The following is a 20,314-nucleotide window of genomic DNA, read 5'->3' as shown; positions in this document are numbered from 1 at the left end:
TACAAAACACAATTTTGCAACATAGTCACCACCATTAACTATGCACTGTCACCAGTGATGAGCAAGAGCCTGCATCTCACACTGGTAAATACCTGCACCATTGGAGGTGACATGCTGTCACTGTCACCACTGCTCAAATGCACCATTCACTGTCTCACTGCGCTCATATCCACTGTTTGGTGTCAGTGAGTCAGTGGGTGCCATTTTCTCCACATGGAGGAATTTTGTATCATACGCACTTCCATATCAGATGCCATTTTTTCTAGACTGCACCTCTTCTGCCATCTGTCACACAGTAATAAAATTTAACAGGATATCTGTGGCAAGGTTCAGCCTCAACTGCTGTACCACTGGCATCCACCTGTGATATTGAGGGCCAACATAATAAAATGGGAGGCATTACTTTTGGATCATCCAACATACTATACTGTAACCAAAACATTTGAAGGAAAATACATTTGGATTGGGAAATCAGATAATTTTTGTAAAATTGAACCTCAAATAGTGATAAAGCATTATAGCATCAAACAATTTTTTCAAACAAGATTTTCAAACAAGAAGTGTATTTTTGAAGGATTGTTGTTGCAAATTCTAGGAAATTTTGTTGGGACTTTGTGCGTTTTCGTGTGGTATGAGACAGTGATCAGGGAAGAGTTAGTCTCAAGTTTTTAGTATCTACCTATGTAAGGTGAAAGATTCTGCATGAGATTCCATCTATGTTTCTTTAGAAATCTTTTCATTGTTAAAACACTACAGATGAGATCCGTTCTAGGACATCTCATAATCAAAGGATATTAGTGAATAATTCCTACTACAAGAACTTAAGATAGAAGTGTTTTTTTTTAAAGAATTTCTCTTCAGGCATCTATCCTGAAAAGTCATTAGATGGGATGCACTACTTGTTGGCTTTTTAAAAATAATTTTATTATTATTATTTTTTCTACATTAAGCAAATTTTGTGTTTCTTTTGGCATAAGATTCCCATTTAGCTCAGTTCATATGCTTTTAGCCATCTGACAATATGAATATTTTTCATGTCACAGCTGTGCTGTGATGACATGCAGTTTTGCCCCTGAGGTCGGGTTTCTTCTGTTTATTTCTTCATAGGATGAAATAACAAATAACACAAAATACTTTGATGAAGAAGCTACCACTTTTAGGCAGTTTTACGTAGTTCCCTGTATGTTGATCACACATATGTGATTGCTCCTTTACAGCATCTGCAAGTAATTTAACAGTAACAAAAATGTCTGAAACTTTTGACGTATTTGGAAAAAATACAGCTGCAAGAATCTATGGCTTGGAAAACTGGTGCAGTAGAGAATAAAAATAGCAAGCTTCAAAAAAGCAGACTTCATAAATCAGAGGTTTTGTAGGTGGACTCTCTTGGGATACTGGTTTGGAAAAAAAAAAAAAAAGAAAAGCTGAAAAAATCCGGCCACTCTTCAGAGATGAAGTATTTAGAATAAAAGTGTAAGCTATGCAACTGTGGGGGGAAGAAAGGCAAAGTAATAACAGAATCAGGTGGGCTTAATTTTGTTACTCTCTAATATAAAAATGGACCGTACTGAGATTAAACCAGACCGCTGAAGATGATTTCAGAAGTATAGATCAGGCATGAGTCCCAAAATCTGAATAGCCAAGGGGATTAACTGAGGTGCAACTAGCAAGGGGCACCAAGAGGAATAAAAAATTATTGGGCACAAAACTGAAAAACAAAGGAAAGGTTTGGGACAGTGCTCAGTAGCAAATGTAATGCGAAGGCTCTTTGTACAATTGCATTTTAAGTATTTAATGACTTCTTTTCCTGGGTATTTTCACTCAAAAAGTGCAAAGAAGATCATGACAGCCTGATAAACAAGAGCAACCAAAAAGGGCAAGATCTATAGTCAAGACATTAAATGACAGTTTGAAGAATGTATAAATAAGTCAGATATGTTCCTACAGTCCTGTCCAATACTCTTTGTTCTAAATTGCCTTGAACTTCTGGCCAAGCTGATTAGAGAGGTTAATGGTTATCTTTGGAGACAGGCAAGTCCATGACCTATTTTCCAATTTGTTTGTTCAAATTAATATCTGTGGAGAGGGAAGTTATAAACTAGGAAAATATACTGCAAAAATACTAAAAATAATTAAAGATCTTTAGTGAGTCATACGCTGTAGTTTATCAAAATAGAGATCAAAAGCTAACTTGATTATGGTATATAAACACTTCTATGCAGTTACTTTTGCTTGATACCAACGGGCTGTTTAGTATAAGAGAAAAAAATGCAAAGCAGCAGTGAAGAGCTGAAAGATGGACAAATGCAAACTGGAAGTAATGTGTAGCTTTCTAACAGTGAGGGCAATTAATCAGTGGAATAAGTTACCATAGGAAGTACCACATAAGCTGTGATTTATTCAATATACTCAAAATCTGTGCCTCTTTTGGGGGAAGCTTCTGTAGGATTGTATGCATGATTCTTTCCTCCTGCTAGTGCTTTTGGAATCTATTAATTTCTTCTCACTTACCCACATGACTAACAATGACTTAAGTCCACTTTTTCATTTAGGTCCATGGCAGAACTCAAGATTACTTATCAGAACAGAGACTACACATTATTACTTATTACCCAATTACTTCAACTATATTCTAGCCAATATTTGGGCATTTTATTTAGGTTATTACGTTTATAAAAATCTTAAAAATGTTGTATAACATTTGCCAAGTATTCTATGTCATTATGGCAAGGAGATACTATAAATGTAAAATCACATTCACCCACAGATATGATGTAGATGCCATTGAGAATACAGAAAAATACTGTTCCTATATTTCAAAGAACAAAGCCACAGTAATAATACCTCTAAGGAGTCTATATTTTTTTTAGTATGAAATGTACTTTTCAGCAAAGGTCCAACCCAGTATGTGGCACATGTAGAACTGCAAGTTTCATAATATATTGAGCAAAAATTCAGTACAGTCCACATAACAGCTTAGTGGATATTGTTATCAATAGTTCAATAGAGATGTCAATTAAAAGTGTGAAGAAGAAATAGAGAAAGATAGGTACACATCCTAAGGTGTCAATGTGTAATTTATTTGGAGCCAGCAGGCATGGCGTAAAAATAGAACAAAGAACATTAGTCAAGTGAGCACTACTATTGAAAGTTTGCATAGAAGCAGAACTTACCATGTTAGGAACACTGAAAATCCCTACTAACTAACCACTGAAGTAACAGGAAGTCTATTTTCCCTTGCATAAGTTTTAGGTATAAACTTGGGATATGACATTACTGTGAATGTACTGCATGAAGTACTTGCTAAGTTAGAGCTTGGGACTTCAAAGGACTGGTTACTCACCCTGGAAACAGCCAGCAGACCTGTTTTGTTTTCTAACAGCAAAGCTCAGGGGTGTAGCAGTTGTTCCAAAGATGAACGAGTGGAAATGTTCAGACCAGTTCATTTTTCTCTTTCCTCCTCTGAAATGCTTCTCAGGACTGAAGGAAGACCAAGAGCTATTTTATTTATCTACATTTCTTCAAATATTTTATAAATGCTTAATGAATGTAGGAGATACTGAGGGCTCCCATACTTTCATTCTCTTGGTGCACTGCTGTTAACTCAGTTCAGAATCAATGGTATTTCTTGGGACACAGAAATATGAAACAACTCATAGCTAAGAAACAAGTTACACTTTTCTGTTGTGTGTTTGGCTTTTTTTTTGTTCCAATTTGTTCATAGCTTAAAAACTACAGTATAAAAATGCACTTTTTTGGTACATCCATATATAAGGAAATGGAAAAGCTGGACAGAATTCTGTTAGTAATTACCTTTCTTTTCATTTATTGAAGGAAAGCAGAAGTCTACTGCTTCGTCAAAACACTGTATTAAACGAATAAGCACTTTCAAACAATCAATGCAAGCCAATTAAATGTGTCTCCATGCTTCTAAACTAACAACCAGAGAGTTAGATTTAAATTGGGATTTTATTCTGCAAAGACATAAGCTGCTCTTCAATGTAGTTTATAAAATTAACCAGATATATCCTGCTCAAATTAGCAGTTCCCCTTCTGTAGGAGCACTCAGCAGACACCTTAAAGCTCTGAAAGATATTAGTACAATGTTCAAAATCAGCAAAATGACACGACATAGAAGCTGATCATTCAGAATCTCCCTGTGTGGCATGGACAGCTGCATCTGTTGTTTCCTTTGCCAACCTGAGACATTAAATCATAAAGGCACAAGTTTCCCAGGCTTATGTACTATGAGGAGATGGACACTGTGAAAGATGCAGCATGCCACAGTCATACTGAAGAGCTTTGCCAGTACTCATAAACTAGTTTTCCTCAGACTCTGCTGTTGTATACTGTACAGCGACATTCATGAGAGCACAGCAAATATTCCATATGGCTGGAGAGCATTGTCCAAATGCTGCTTGAACTCCGGCAGATTGGGGCCATGCCCACTGCTCTGGGAAGTCTGATCCATGCCCATAGCTTTTTGCCTAAGGACCTTTGTCTCACATTCCACCTGACCCTCCCCGACACAGCACTGTGCTGCTGCTCCCTAGGGTTCTATCACATCCTAACATCTGTATACCCAAGTAGATTAACAAACAGAATTTTTTGTGCTGACTTATCAGTAGCTCCTTCTGTCAAAAAATAATGCAAATTAATGCAACCAAGGAAGGTGATTCACATCAAATTTTGACCTAATATAGATGTTTGTAAAGGAAATCTCATGACCCAGTGTTTATGGTGGCATTTAATAGGATTGTTCAAAGATTCTTGGACTCCTCAACTGTCTACAGGGAGCTGTAAGAGCTTACCTGAAGGTTAGCTTCTATATATGCCCTCCCAGAAGTTTAGACAGCCATTACAAAGTGCCAGAAACTGCTGAACAGCGTAAAGTAAAATTTATCTGTGTTTACATTTTTACTCATACTCACCAAATACGGTTGGTAACATCACTCATTAATGTCTTCCAGACTGCTTTCAACATGGCTCAAGTTAATCTCCTTGATGAAAACAACCACCTTAACATTCCTAAGATGAAATTTTTTCCTTTTTCATTCTCTCCACCTGTGGCATCCATTCTCACACATATGATGTATTTTCCTGGGGAAAAAAAAAAACCAATTGTCCTGAGAATATAGGATACACTACAGTCTCCTTCTGTTGGAAATGATGCAAGTTCTTGTCCAAAACTACTTTTAAATTAAGAGTATCGCTTAAAAAAGATACTTAACCAAGTTATCTTTAAAGTTTGAACAGTACAAACAGAAGTACAACTTACAAATTTGAGTGTTAAAATATTTGGATAGGCACGGTCATTTGAATGACAAATAATATCAGAATGTAAGAATAACAATGCTTTCTTTCATATTTTCTCTTTAAGAATAATTGGCTGCTGAGGTATACAATTTTATCTGCTCTTGTGCTTTCATCCCTCAGTCAGATAGTCTTCAGTCAGTACAGTTAAAAAAAAGCACAATAAATATTCAGGCTTACATACTCCATTTAATTCTATAAGCTTTGGCAAAAGATGAATTTGCTTATTATTTAATGTTGTTCCTCAGAAATATTTGTATTTAAAACATTACTTTGACTCTGAATTAGATTCAGAGAGAATGGAGCATTAAAGAGTTAGTGAAACACCTGCTTTGTTACTCTGAAATTTGCAGCTCTAGATGGAATGGTAAGCAATCATTTTCACATTGTACAGGCACTTTTCATACTGCTTCCAGCTGTCACTCATAGTATTTACACTGCAAGTCACAAATGGTAGTTGAACTCTCACATGTGTAATATAAGTCACAGAGACAAAAAAATCTATCCTGAGAATATAGGCGAACATAAAGTTTAGTTCAACAAGCTATCACTTGCCAATGAAAGTGTGGTAATATCACAGGTATACTGAATAGCCCTGGAGGATTTCAAGATGAATTTTTGAAGTGATTGCATTCCACTCCAATTTATTTCCTTGGCATGTTATGTGCACAAAAACTTACTAGAGGTGTTCGTGACTGATTTCACATACGTTATAAGGGTGATATATATATATAAACAAAAAAAAAAACCTCACAAAGGAAGAAGAAAATAAAAAGGAAAATTGTCCCCATTGTCTTCTGTGAGGAGAAGCAGCAGCATCTTCCAGTCCCTCCTCAGATAAACAAATGTACCTGCATGGTACTTTCCCCACAGTATCCACATAGTCTCTACCACATCCATTCAAACACCACTTCCACCAGGTGCAGGTGTTTTATTCTTGTTTGCTGTTCAGCTTTTCATTGGTTCCCCAATGTAAATTAGTGGTTGGAAAAAAAAAAAAAAAAAAGCAGGAGTTGGGGAAGTGTGATTCTCACATTAGTGCCAATTGCTTCCCACAAGAACATGCCACAGCAACATAATTAGGTTCTCTTAAAATATTGGGTTCTGCAGGTGATAAAGTTAAAGAGACACTATAACTTAAGAAATATTTAGCTTAAAAAGCTAAGTTCCAGTGAGTTCTCTGGAGATTCTGGAAAATTTAAATCTAAGGGATAGCAGAATAAAGAAGAAGATCACATCATGTGCAATGCTTTTCCTGTGAAGAAAGTTAAGCAATTGTAGCTTTGATCCTGCAATCAGATTTGGCAGCGTGAAATTCTAGCTAGCACATAGATGGGCAATAATACAACACTGTAGAAAAGGAAAATAGGTTTTTCTTTTGACTCTTCTTTAAAAAGCCCAGCACTCCGCTAGGTAGACATTTTCCTCAGTCAATTGATTAGAAAACTGAAGAAAAGCTATCAAGAAAAATCATTATGTTGTCTCTCGTTAGGTCTGCTGGCCAGTCAGCACTGAGAGAGGCAGTCAGTGTCAATGGATCCCATAAAAGTGACAAATAGATCCATGGACTCAGGCTTTAATAGCTAAATTTCCTCTGGTTCTGGCAGAAATTTGAAAAAAAAATGAAGTTTGATTTGGTTTTGCTGTCTTTCTGGAATTATAATTTTATAATCTTACAAGGAATTTTATGAATTTTTGTTAAGTTTAACTTTTCAGATTAAAAAAAAATAACTATAATTCTATTACCATTTCAAGAAATAGATGTTGGTGGTATTTTTTTTTTTTTTCCTTTAGTGCTACAGATATTTGTATTTTCTACAGAATCTTCTTCATTAGTACGATCTATTCTTGCCTCTGCACATACTATGGAATTCCTATCATCTGATCAAAAATCAACTCACTGTGATTCTGTCCTGAAACCCATAATTAAAACCCTTATGTGTTAACCAGCTGGAGAGGACAGAAGTAGCAGTTGCAGCTGGTCTACATGATTTCTCTGTTCATCCTGCAGAAAGTGAGAGTTAAAAAGCCCAACAAGATACATACAGATTTTTCCAGGATATTAACATTTGATTGCTTGTAAAAATTCTCTGTGAACTGGTCCAACATTTTTTTAATAGGGAATAACAGAATATTTAGTTGTTTAATAAATACAGAACACCACATGTCCCAGCATGTTATTACTACAATAACACTGACAATATTGTTTATGATAATTTTACTGAGCCTCAAATAAAATACAAACTGTGGGAGTATAAAAATTCAGCATCTGATGCTCTCTACCAATCACTTTAAAAATGTTAGCAACTTAAATTTCGCATAATAACTGATACAAATATCTACCTCTTACCAATTAAAATTCTCTTCATGCACTTCAACTTCTGAATTAGTGTAAAATTTTCCTTTTTGTTTTTAAGATTTACTTGCATTTTACAGACAATCCTACTCTTCATCCAAATCCACATATTTTTATATAACTGTTGTAAATTCAGATTAAAGCTTGTGTTTCTTCTTTTTATTATAGTTCTGAGTAATAGTCTGTCATTAAGCTAACCAAGCATTTCTTTAGTCTGGGCAGCAAGGTCAGCGTCTAGAAAAAGGCAACCTGCGCTAAGATTTATTTACATATTTTTAGTATTACAGAGATCTAAAATAAATAAAGCATTCTTGTGCTTAGTTAAAAGTGTGTGTTAAATAGTGGTAAGATATGCTTGATATGTAAGTAATAAAACTATCTCAGACCACAGAGAAAGAATGAAGCAGAATGAGAAATGCTAAACCCATGAAAGATATGAATGCAAAATTAGAGCATTAATTTGCATACATACTTTTTAAACCGACATACTTTGTGTACTGTGATATGTAGGCAAACTCACTAGGGAAGAATAATTACGCTGGAAATTCTTGGACAGGAAAAGGAAATGGGGTTGGAGATACGTGTTCCTAGAGGTCCCTTCCAACCTGGGCCATCCCGTAATTCTATGAAGCCACGGCCACAGTTGTTTTATGTTACTAATTTGTAAAGCAATCATACATGTGTTCTGCCAGGACAGTGTAATTCATTTCATTTGCAGCTGATACAGCTTAGCAGCATAGGAAAAAACTGGTAATGAGAAAGGGCTAGTAATGCACTGACTAAACATGGCTTCTAAAAGGAAATAGGAAAGATTGACACAGATCCCAACTGAAGCGTTGCATATAGGCCTCACACAATCAAAGCTTGTTATAACAGATGAACAGGAAGAATTCTGGATTGAATTTCAAACCACTCTTCTACAAGTTAGTCCTTGGTTTTGCCAGATTTCAAAGTACATTCTATTTATGTGATAGCTCACCTACTATAAAGCACAGGAGATGAAGGTCACTGATTTTTGTTTCAGATATTCCCATAAATCATTTCCCGAGGTAGCATACAAAAAATTATACAGATTGCACAGCGCTATAGAATGTTTTAATATATCATTAAAAGCAAAGAGGACAAAAATAAATAGTTCAATGATTTGAGCAGTCAGGCTTGCAGACCCTACTTGAATGGTTATCTTTCTTTCCACCATAACCTTTTCATTAAATCTTCATAGATTTTCAGTCCCCAAAGCTTTTTCCTTTAATTAACATGAAGTTTGGCCAAGAACAGTAAAGCTCCTTCCACCTGCTCTTCCAAGACTTCATGTTTAATGTCTTTGAGCCTTTTCTGAAGGTACTGAAATAAGATGAGATAAGAAACCTGTCCTTTCAATTTCTCTATGAATTTCTAACCACCTTCTCGCAGTTTCTGGCTCTCAAGAACCTCATTTAACATAGCACATGTCTTGCTACTTTTCGCTTCTGGACACAGCATCACTTTCAGTGCATATTAACATCTTTTAATTAGTGCAAACTTCCCAGAGAACAACAAAAGTTCTTTCTAAATTATAACATCATGGTTGGTAGAAATAACCTAAAGTTGAAGCTTTTATATTTCTTTGCAGCTTTTTACACCCTTATCTCTCCATAGCACATTCACTGTTAACAGATTTACTAATTGTTTTCCTTGTTACTTACACAGACTCTAGAAACTTGCCAGTCTATAGCTGAATGAGATTCATCTTTGTATCAGTGACAACTCTCTACTCTACCAGCCATACAAAAGAACACTTTCCCTTTCATAATAGGCCTTCAAATTTTTTAAATTTTCAAACCTTACTTCCCCTTGTTTGTACATCTGGAATAAAAATTATATATAGTATCTGTATGTATATATATAGTATCTTTTTTTTTTTTTGCATAACATGGAACCACCTGCACCTTGTAATGAAAAAAGTATCTCTTTCTACACTAAAATGACAAAAAGCCCCCATTACAGTCAGTATATTATAATGGCAATCCGATGTCTATGTGAGCCTGTGATGTGACCCAAGAGAGCCTAGCATGAGCTTCATGCTACTGGCACTGTCAGATGTGCTGGTAATAATCAGAATGTCCTTTGGCACTTTCCCCTATTTCATTTTTCAATGAAAAAGAGGTGGTTGTTGTAGGTGATGAAGACTGTTGATTTATGCAGGCATTATGATTACGTTACTTTGCTGTGACAGTGAACAGAATACCAAGAACCCCAGCCAAAAATATTCACTTTAAAGGCATCTGTGGAATGAAATACATATCTGAATGAACTTAACAGACTCCAAAGAAATGGAAATCAAATTTTGAACAATTATATTATTACCTTGCTGATTGCTATATTATAGCTGGGAAATAAAAGATGAAACTTTTTTCTCGCTCAGCTTTCACTTCCATTCAGCCTCTGAATGTAGCCAGCCTGCACTCCATAGCTTGTCTCTGATAATAAAGATGGAGGGCTGCAACAAATACTTACCTGAAAACATTTTCACATAATACATATTCTAATGCTTATATTTGGGCATATGCACAAGCCCTTTTTTCAGCTGGGGCCATGTATAACGAGTACTAAGATTTTATGTCAGAAAACTATTGCTATGACTACACATATATTATACCATTCATCCACAAACCATACGCTAGCATTACATTTATTTGCATATATTCCCTTATGTATTTTTTTTTCCCTAATTAAAGAAACAGATACTAAGCAATTGATGTTATTTGTATTCAGCAGCTCACCCTGGGTAGGTTGCAGGTCACGTATTGGCTCAGTGCAAGGTGTACTTTGAAGATAACTATTTAATTTGCTCTTCCTTTTCTCTTAGTTCCACCGAAAATATGGAACAACTTAGCATTAAAAAAAAAATGCGTACCTCAGCAACTATATTTCGCACAATTCAAAGTATGAGGTAATGGCAATGCAATAAGAACAAACATACTTAAAATTTAAACTTTTGTTCCCCACAAACTGAATTTCAGAAGTTGGATACATGTGCGTAAATATGATAAATGTAATACATCAATATTAACTTCAATAGTCAATCTAGTTCCCAAGGTTAAAAATAAAGCACAGCCTGACTTTCTTAGGTACAGAACAACTAGCAGTAGGTCCACAATTGTACATTGCAAGGCACTAAATTTCTGTAGCAACCCCTGGACCTTCCTAAGAGTAAAAACAAATGAGGTGGTACAAAAAAAATTGTGGTCTCTGTAATCAAATCCTTCTGCTGTGTCTGTTAGCTGCGTGGTTGCTAACCTTAAGAAGAAGGGAAGAGGGGAGGGAGGAAGCAAAAAGACAAGGCACAGCTGCTGTTTGGCCAGCTTGCAATTTATAATGTCAGCAAGCAAGCCTTAAACAGACTATTGGCACCAGCATGGTAGATAAGTTGTCTCCAATTCCCTATGCATAATACTTCTGAGCATCTAACAGAGTCACAAGTTCATAGCTGGCTAACAAAATGGCTTATAGGTATGGAAGATGTGAGACATGAACAAAATATCTAGTGAGCAACATTTAATTAAACCATTACAATTCAGTGCTTTTAATTAATAATAATTTTTAAAAAGTTTACATCATGAGTTTCCCTTTTTCCAGCTCCCTCTCACTACAATACAGTAGGGTGCAGATTGTTCTCATAGCTCACCTACAGTTCCCAGGTCATTTATAGGAATGCTACTCAAAATCAGTATTTCCTCTTTTCCTTATCCCATTCCCTTCTTTTTAAAGCCATTTTGCTACTTCATGTAACCCTCTTCCATTTTCACCAACTATTTGCTGCTGCTTCCCCTTCCCCACGTTGTCTTTCCTCCCACCCCTAACTTCCGCATCTCATGGATAGGGTGAAACAAAACACTCATCCAGCAGCACCCTTGCCCCAGCCTGTCCATTTCCTTCACGAAGAATGCCTGTTACTTCTCAGACACAGCTACTCCGTTGTCTTCTTCTGCAGTGATGCTTCTGCCTCTGTCACTGACCTGTTCTCACTAAGGCAAACCTCCTTCCTGTAAAATAAACATCCGTCTCTTGAACTGCTTTGCTTCTGACACGCACAGAGAACCTTCTCTGTTAATCTCTTCTTCCCTACCAGTTTTTCCTTCAATATGACACTCTGTTGTAACATCTGTAGGTGGTAGGTTTACTCCGTCTTTGAAACCTTTAGCTAAATTCCTCCTTTGTTGCATTTTCATCAATTTTGTTTAAGCCTTGAATGCCCTGAACGATTTGTCTGTGCCTTATGTCTACCATATCTAACCTGCTCTTAGTCCTTTACCTCATTACTCCCCTGTCTCCCTGGATACTACATTTCACGACTTTACTGAAAGTACTTTGTACTATGAGCAATTCTTTATTTTATGTTAAGGTCTCTATGTCTTCTGCCAAATATATCCCCCAGCATCAGCAGTGCCACATCCAATTACACAAAGGTTCAGCTGTCTGCTAGGATCTTCAGTAAGGAGATGTCACAGACTGCAATGCCCTGCTCAGGGGCAGCATGCCCTTAAGTACGACTTCAGAAATTACTGATTTACTCAGAATCATCCACTTTACCAGGCATCAGTCAAATTAAAAGAAAACGCCCATACTGGGGAATAACCAGATTCACTTAATTTTGTTTTAGAGACAGTGTGTTCTGCTACACCAAGCTACATCTGTTACATAAAATGGAATAACTCCGTGTCCCTGGAGTTGCTTGTGAGGCCACTGGCAATTTATAGGTGGATAAAAGCTGCATTTTAAAAGTAATAAGAAGATAATAGATAAAAAGAAAGCCATCTAGAAGTTTCCAAAGTGACTAACCTTTTAAGAGAAGGTCAGCTACACATTCAGGAGAGAACAAATCAGTTGGTGGTTGTTAAATGACATTATTATTATTATTCATTTCTTTAAATATGACTGCTAACTTCTGTAGCACCAAGACCTTTGTACAGTGACAATAATGAAAAGATGGTAGTTGTAAATACCCAAAAGGTTATTCACAGGAAAAACTCACCAGTATGGAAGCCTTTAGGCCTGCTGGGAACCACTGAGGCAACCTCCACCAGAAAGCAATCTTCAAGAGATGCTGCCTTAGTGGTGGTCAGCCCTTAAATGAGGTCTAGAGGAGGTGGAGTCAAGCTCCACCCCTTCCAGGAGCACAGCTAAATTACTCTCACCTGTGCTCCCACAGCTGACTAACACTTGTCTCAGCTGATTAATCAGAGGTTCAGGATGTGATTACCAATTTCCCATACAGCTTTATATGACAAAATTTACATCAGGTTGCTACTCTCATCAGCATCCCTGCTCCGCTGTCTTTTCTGCCAACAATTTCAGCATTTTCAAACAAATAAACTAGTTACTTTGACCATTCTTGGAATAAATCTGTGATCAATTTCAGGCATGCTATAAGCTGCAGATACTAAAGTCACATTCAACTTTGCTGACATGAAAATCTTCCTACTCAAAAACAATAGAATGAAGTTCTTTGGATTGTAGACTGAAATGAAGGATTTTGGTACTAAAGAATATATATATACATTTTGCCCAAATCTTAACATCAAGGCTTTGGAGAATGTTCAAAATCTGTTCAAGCAGGTAAACTTAAAAAATAAAAAAGGCTTTTGAGTTTAGTTTGTGCATGCTCTGACCACTTTAAAACAAAATAGGAACATGGTTTTCCTATTAACATTGAACAGCACAGCGCTGACAAACCAAATTAAATTGTAGCTTTTTTTTTCATTTCCTTTAAAAGCAAACAACAAACAAACAAACAAAAATTATTTTTCAGATAAATTATTTCTATTAGGAAAATGTTAATACACTTAGAGAGGATCTGTTCAGAGTCCTTCTTGTACCCTGGGTGCCATTCCAAATTACTCAGATTCAGGTACACAGAAAAAAAAAACCTGCTAGGATGATCAGGAAAATGGAAAAAGGCAGGAGGAACCCACTTATCCATCACATGCCAGAAAGAAACAGAAAGAAAGAATGTGTGGCTGCTTTCTTGAAATATTTAGTGTATGAACAGAAAGTACAGAAAGACGTAAACTGAAACAACACAGCGCAATTATTTGGAGGGTACCAAACTGTCACCACAAGAAATTCGTGGTAGGGGTGTGCGACTGATAGGTAGAAATATGGGAACCGATCTGTATGGAATGGATTTTGTTGAGTTGTCATTTTCATCATAAGAAAAAGCAGCCAGATAATCAAAAAGCTTTTTTCCAGGTCTTTGAGAAATCAATAGGAGTTAATGAATACTTAAGAAACATTTAGTGATTTATTATTTTTTTTAATTTTTATTTTTTCCAGGGCTTTCCTTCTAAGATTTCTTCTGAGCTTCAGTATTTTATCAGAATTTCAAAATAAAAGGACTAATAAAAGATGTTTATACACACAAAAGATTTGATACATAAGGGGACACAGAGATTTTGGCCGTCTCTCTTTTGGCCATTACTGCTTAATAATAATCCCTTGGGATTGTTCATTTAGCACAATAATTTGTAACTGAGTAATTAATAGAGGGAAATGGTATTCAAGTAGTCTAGTTATAATCCAAATTTTATAAAGGGATGCAGGAACAGTTGATAATAGATACATTCATACATTAAGAATTGCAGGCTACTTTTTTCCTAATTTTCAGAAGGAATAAAATAGTACAGTATTTAAAATAGTACAAAAGCATAGTTTTGGTTTGGTTTTTAATACTTGATTTGCTTTTCAGCTGCAAAACATGATTCTTAGTTCTCCTTAAGAAAACTCCTGGTGACTTTTGTGAATGTTTGATATTGCAAATAAAGACCGACTGAAGTTAATTTGCATATGGTGTTCCCTACTTCTGAATTTTAAGAATTTCCCCAAGTGTCTTAAGAAATCTCAAGAAAGTCTGCAAGCAAAGGGGATGGACACCCTTGTCCATCTGACTCAATGACCTAACCAGTCGTGTTGTTCCAGGCACTGCTAAAATACACACGTGCTTGTAATTCTGTAGACATGCACTGTTTGGGGGCTTCCTCATTCAGAGTAGGAAAATACTCCTCTGACTGAAATACAACACACCATTTTGCCTCAGACTACAAAATGAACAGGAATCAGGTATTTATAGCAGAACAAAAGACAACCTTGGCAACAGCAAAATAATTAAGGTATTAGTTCCCTATTGCACCACAGATCTTCAAAGGCACCTATGCAAATGAATTAATGACTCTCAGTTTTTCTATAGCATGTATCTCAGGTGCCCATGATCTCATTCTTCAAGCAGCATTTAGTTGCCAGGAAAGATTTTTTGTATTACTGCAATGCAGATGCACCTGTAAAACAATTAGGGCTTCTCAGAGTCCTGTGCAGGAAGGTGTTCTGCTCAGATCAGGTCAGCTGCATCTTTGTAATGCCCCAGAATAAAATGCACTTGAAAAGTCAAAGTGTGAGTGGCAGAGGATTCTTCTACATATATTTTCCATGTATAACTTGAATAAGCAGAAGTAATCTATTGCATAATGTTCCAAGAAAAATATTCCAAACATACCTTCCTGGATAAATAAATGGAAATAAAATGTCTTATTTTCTCTTTCTGAAGCCAAATATTCAACCAGTATATGCTGCAAAAGTACCTCAAGACAGAAAAGAAAAAGAAAACACCCACTGTCTGAGCTAACACTGCTAAGCATGTTGTATTAAAATTGACTTATTGGGTTACTGACGTTAGATAAATAGATACTGAAATTACTTACTATTAATATATGTTCCATGATGTTTCGTGATAATAAGACAGAGCTGAAACTATTTTCCTTGTGCATATCCAAGCTTATTTAAGAATGTAAATTTAAATGTATAGACCATTTGAAAGGGATTTTTATCTGAGCTTTATGAACTTCACTTACTTGGTGTGCATTTCCTTTGATGGTTCCCGGACATGGAGTGATTACTGTATTTATATCTACCCATCAAAAGACTGTAGACATAATTTTAATACCTTTCTCATTGTATTTGGCAGGGACTTAGAACTGCTGCTTAACTCATCTGAGATAATTCACTATTAAGTTAAGCACAGAACAAAATCAAATGACACGTTTTTCCTCAAGGTAACAGAATATAATTAAAAAGTGCCTGAGGAGTTAACATACAGAATTTGCCATTTAAAAAGAACACCTGTGTGCAGTTTATCACTTCTAGTTGAGGTTATTAAACAGTTTTATTAGGAAATGCATTATTTATTAATGCATATCAAGTCAACCCTTTGTTGTCACATCTCTTTCCGACTGGATAAAGAGAAAGGTCACTGAAGCTCTGGCATTTGTCAGGAAGATGAATGTGAACAAAAGAATGGCTGAGTTTAGGGAAACTGTCCAGTCTCATCTGTCTCTAGAAAACTGTGACATTTCCTTGGAAACTAGACAAATCAAGAATTTTGAGGCTTACATTTTTAGATACTTGGAAAATTGTTATTTTCCAGTGCTTAGGGATATAGAAGGAAAATGTGAGGCATAATATTCACAGCAGAGCATTCTTTTAACCAGAAAACCAAGTGAGACACACATGGGAAGCATAGAAAGTTGTATTGTGCTCAGATGGGGGAGAAGGCTCCTGGCAACTAACCTGTCTCAAAAGATCAGAACATGTCCAGTACAATTGATTGTGTGGGATATTCTGTGGCAGAAGGAAGATAAGTGGAAAAGAAAGAAAGATTTGAACAAAAATATCTCCCAATATAGTTGTTCAGCAGTTATCTTTTCCATTGCTTTTAATTTGCCCATTACTAGGTGACTTACAACAGCAAATGAAAATAACAGTATGCCTCTCAAAAATTTCAGATAGATCTCCAATAAATCTATATCTTTACTGTAAACTCTTACTGGTCTTTGAGTATTCATTTGAGGATGTATTTTGAAACAGAAGAGACCTCAGACAAATAGCCAACACATTTAAAGAGGCTCCAGAGCTGCAAGTGAATCCACCAGCAGCTGCCTTTGGATCTGCAGAGGGGTATCCCACAACTGGAGCAGCTGCATCTCCTTCTTGCTGTAGAAACCACCAGACTATTAGAACAAAGACATATGCTTACCTAACAGTGACTCTGTTACAGGCCCATCCTTACAGGTTTTAGCTATGTGCCATTTTTACTAGTTTTACTGGAAAGAACTTTCTTCCCTTGTGCAGCTTAGGATCAGTCTGTCTTCTTGAGCCACATCATTTGCTAAATGCTTCAGAAGATTTTTGTCTTCATACTATATGGTTCTTACCAGCAACACACCAAAACATGCTGGAAGGTTTGCGAGGAATAGTAAATCCTTCTGGAGCTGCTTTTATTTTTACTTCCCTTCAGTGACCTTTTTCAGATCCTTGTATAGTTGAAGAAACCTAAAAATAGAATTGCATTTCCTCCATTTCAAGGGAGAGGGGGAACTAAACAAATGGAATCATGCACTATGCTGTTTTTGGAGCAGCTACAGTGATACCTGTAATAAGAGCACTTTGTCATCTCACAGTGTGTAATATTCTGTAGCAATTCTACTACCACCAGTCAACCACAGTAAAAGAGACCCTTATTTTGCAGTAGAAGGAAATTTCTGATTTTATTTCATAACATAGAGTAGGAAATGGAAATAACTACATTTTCAGTCATAAACAAATGGTTTTCACAATATGTAAGATCCTAAGCATCATTCATTGCAGTGGGACAGTAAGTCCTTATATACACCCATCACTCTGGGGCAAAAGTAGAGGGGGCTGGGATCAGACCCAGTTCCTGTCAAAGGTAGCAGAAAACTATCCCCATTAACAACAATGGAGTTTAAATTAGACTTTAATAGAGCAGAGCAGGCTAAGGCTTCACATTTGTTTTTCCAGGAAACTGACCTCTATGCTAAAACCTATAAAAAGATTTTGAAACAAAGCAGATGGTGGTGCTTTCATAGTTTAAGGTTTGTAAAAATTCAATGGTGTTGGTCTGATGAGATGTTTGACAAAGTACAAGAAAACATGCTGTCCTCTTTAATCCACTAAAGAATGGTAAATTTTCAAGCTGGAACATTAAAGGCAGGAATTCTGATGGGGTTATTTTAGCTATTAAATCATCAACCACACAAAACTGTTAAAGAGAACGTAAAATTGCCTGGAGTTCAGCAACAGATTCAGTACATTGAGTGTGAAACTTTATGACTGATTATTAGCAAACAAGTTGAACTAATAAGGCTTCAACTCCTGCTTTTTAGTTGCAAAACAGGAGAAATACAATTCACAGAAAAGGGGAAATCTCATTAAAATTTCACTTAGAAACAGAGGCAAAGTTTAAAGTTTTTATGTTTTTCTTTTTTATTAAAAAAAAAGATGAGCTAGGTTAAAAAGATAGTTACATTACTTATTTAAAGAATTTTGAGCGCTTGTGGATGAGTATTTTGAATTAAATAATTAATTGCAGTTTTGCAAGCCAGTAAAATTAAGCATGTTCTTCACTGGCCAAACAGAAGCCTGAACTGTTTAACTTCAGCCATAATAATGCAATAATGGTGGAATCCATAGAGGCACAACATTTTTCTTTCAGCTAAGATTTCAAAATTGCAACTGATTTGGCAAAAAGGCCAGTAGAAAAGATAGATGTGAGACTCCCAGATGGTCACCCTAATTCTATTCATCACTATACTGGAGATTGATTGTGTCAATTTTTGGGAGACCAAAACAAAAGAGCCTTCAATGTATACCTGATATACTGGACTATAAGCTCATAAAACTCTAGTATCATTGATATGGAGGCTTCACAGAAGCCTCAGGAAAAAAGATATATTGTACAAGAATATGCTGTATGAGGGCTGTATTAATCTTCATGACCCAGCTGAGAATAGAAATGGTTGAAACAGACTTTGATTAGAGCAGAAGGAGCTTTTCCACTTAGTTCTCTTATGCTTTACATCAATCTCAGCTCCAACACAAACTCAGTGAGGTTTTGACAATTACTCACACCCTCAGAGCAGTAAGTGTTAGCTCAGATAAAAGCCATCATTTAAGTGCCATAGAATTGCCTTTTGTATCTTTAACCATGAAACAAGTGAATTGACCAACAGAAATTCCTAATAAAGTGATTCCTGAACATAAAAAACAAAGCATTATTTGTTGCAACCTCTCTGCTGCAAGCATCTTTTTATGTGTTACCATTGTTCAAGAATTTTATTGGCAAATCAGATATCAGGAGATACTAAATATTGAAATGCTATCAAGTTTAATAAGTAAACTACCACAATCAAAACTGATTTTCTTCCATGAATTCACATAAAGGAAAAAAGCTTCTGAGACAAAGCACACTACTTCTCAGGTTAAATGCCATCTTTGAAGTTATTTCCCCTTGTGTGTCTTTTACGTCTTAATGAATTCTCATGCCTCCTACTTCCTGGGAAGGAAAGGGGAGCAAGCAAAATGTTCTACTTCAAACTAGACAGCTGACTGCTGGAAGGCATCACACAAGGCTCTCTGACATTCTTACAAACAAGAAAGACTTGGAGAAATTAATTGTATATGTCTCATCCTAAACTGAAGCAAGCATGGTTAGCAATCCTATGGGAAGAAGGGAAGAGATGGATGTGTACAGAAAAAGCAGGCAGATGTTTTGAATGGTTTTATAGAAGCTCTAAAGATCAACATGGTATTGGTACGTCAAAGAGATGGCCCAGAAATAAAAGGTGGAAGCTAAAAGAGGAACTAAAACTATACTTTTATAAGACAGAAGCACATATGAAGCAGTATGGCAGAAAATAATTTTGCTGACATTGGGAACCGAAAAATTCAGTAAATCAGCCAGCTAAAGTTGTTGCAAGGAAAACAACATGGCACTGCAAAATATTTTAGTAAGTACATCAGAAAAGGGTTATTCTTTTAGCTATAATTGTAGAATCTCAGTCAACAAGACAACATTGAGTTTGAGATGTGTTCTTAAATATAAAACAAGTAGGAACTCTATGAGAGTGATCAGAATGATGAGAGGCTTACAAAGCAAGATGGCTGTTCAATTCTTTTGGGGGAGGGAAAAAAAAAAAAAAAAAAGGAAGAGAGTCATGGAAAAGAATTATTTAGATTACAGAAGTATTTGCTGTTGGCTCCCCAGAAATGAGCTTCCTTTTCAGAAAACAAAGGTCAAACAAAGTATTGGAGGACTGTTAGTGCTCTCAGACAACAAACTACAGGGTGGATAGGAAGCATCAACCAGAGAAAAGAACAGGCAACACTATCTGAAGTGGCAAACATCAGAAAATAGGTCTGGTGCCACCTCCTTGTCCACAGAGACTCTCAGCTTAAACAGGTTTCACTCACAGATATACATTTACACATAAATATATATATATATACACACACATATATAAATACACTTTTTTTTCTTATTGTTGCAGCAATCTGAAGACCTGCTAGTGAGATGTGGGAGTGGGTGGAAGGATTAGCTGCTGATTAGCCTATATTCTGCTATTTGCCCTGTTTGTATATTACCTCTTTTTATCTCTAAGAATTCATCTCTGTCAGTTCCTTGCAGCTCAGTTCTTTTCTGGTTCACAGAGAAAATTCTCATGGTAGAACTTAGACGAAGTAAGTCAAGATGAGGGCCCAGCTGTGACAGCTTCCTTATAAGAGAACAAGAAAAACCTGACCATTTTTATAAACGAA

The 20,314-nt window shown here is 36.1% G+C and overlaps 1 long non-coding RNA gene across 1 annotated transcript; it reads right to left on the bottom strand.

The window, feature by feature from the left end:
* LOC107312982 lies at nucleotides 1–12,767 on the bottom strand. Its single transcript, XR_001554717.2, has 4 exons — nucleotides 12,684–12,767; nucleotides 4,932–5,100; nucleotides 3,344–3,480; nucleotides 1–1,394 (listed from the first exon to the last, which is right to left on the bottom strand). It is a non-coding gene; the product is annotated as an uncharacterized LOC107312982 (long non-coding RNA).
* Between the last annotated feature and the right edge of the window lie 7,547 nt (nucleotides 12,768–20,314).

The sequence above is a fragment of the Coturnix japonica genome, chromosome 4, assembly GCF_001577835.2.
Source record: "Coturnix japonica isolate 7356 chromosome 4, Coturnix japonica 2.1, whole genome shotgun sequence".
Lineage (NCBI taxonomy): Eukaryota > Metazoa > Chordata > Aves > Galliformes > Phasianidae > Coturnix > Coturnix japonica.
Note: the sequence above shows the minus strand (reverse complement) of the source record. Positions and strands in the feature narration are given on the sequence as shown.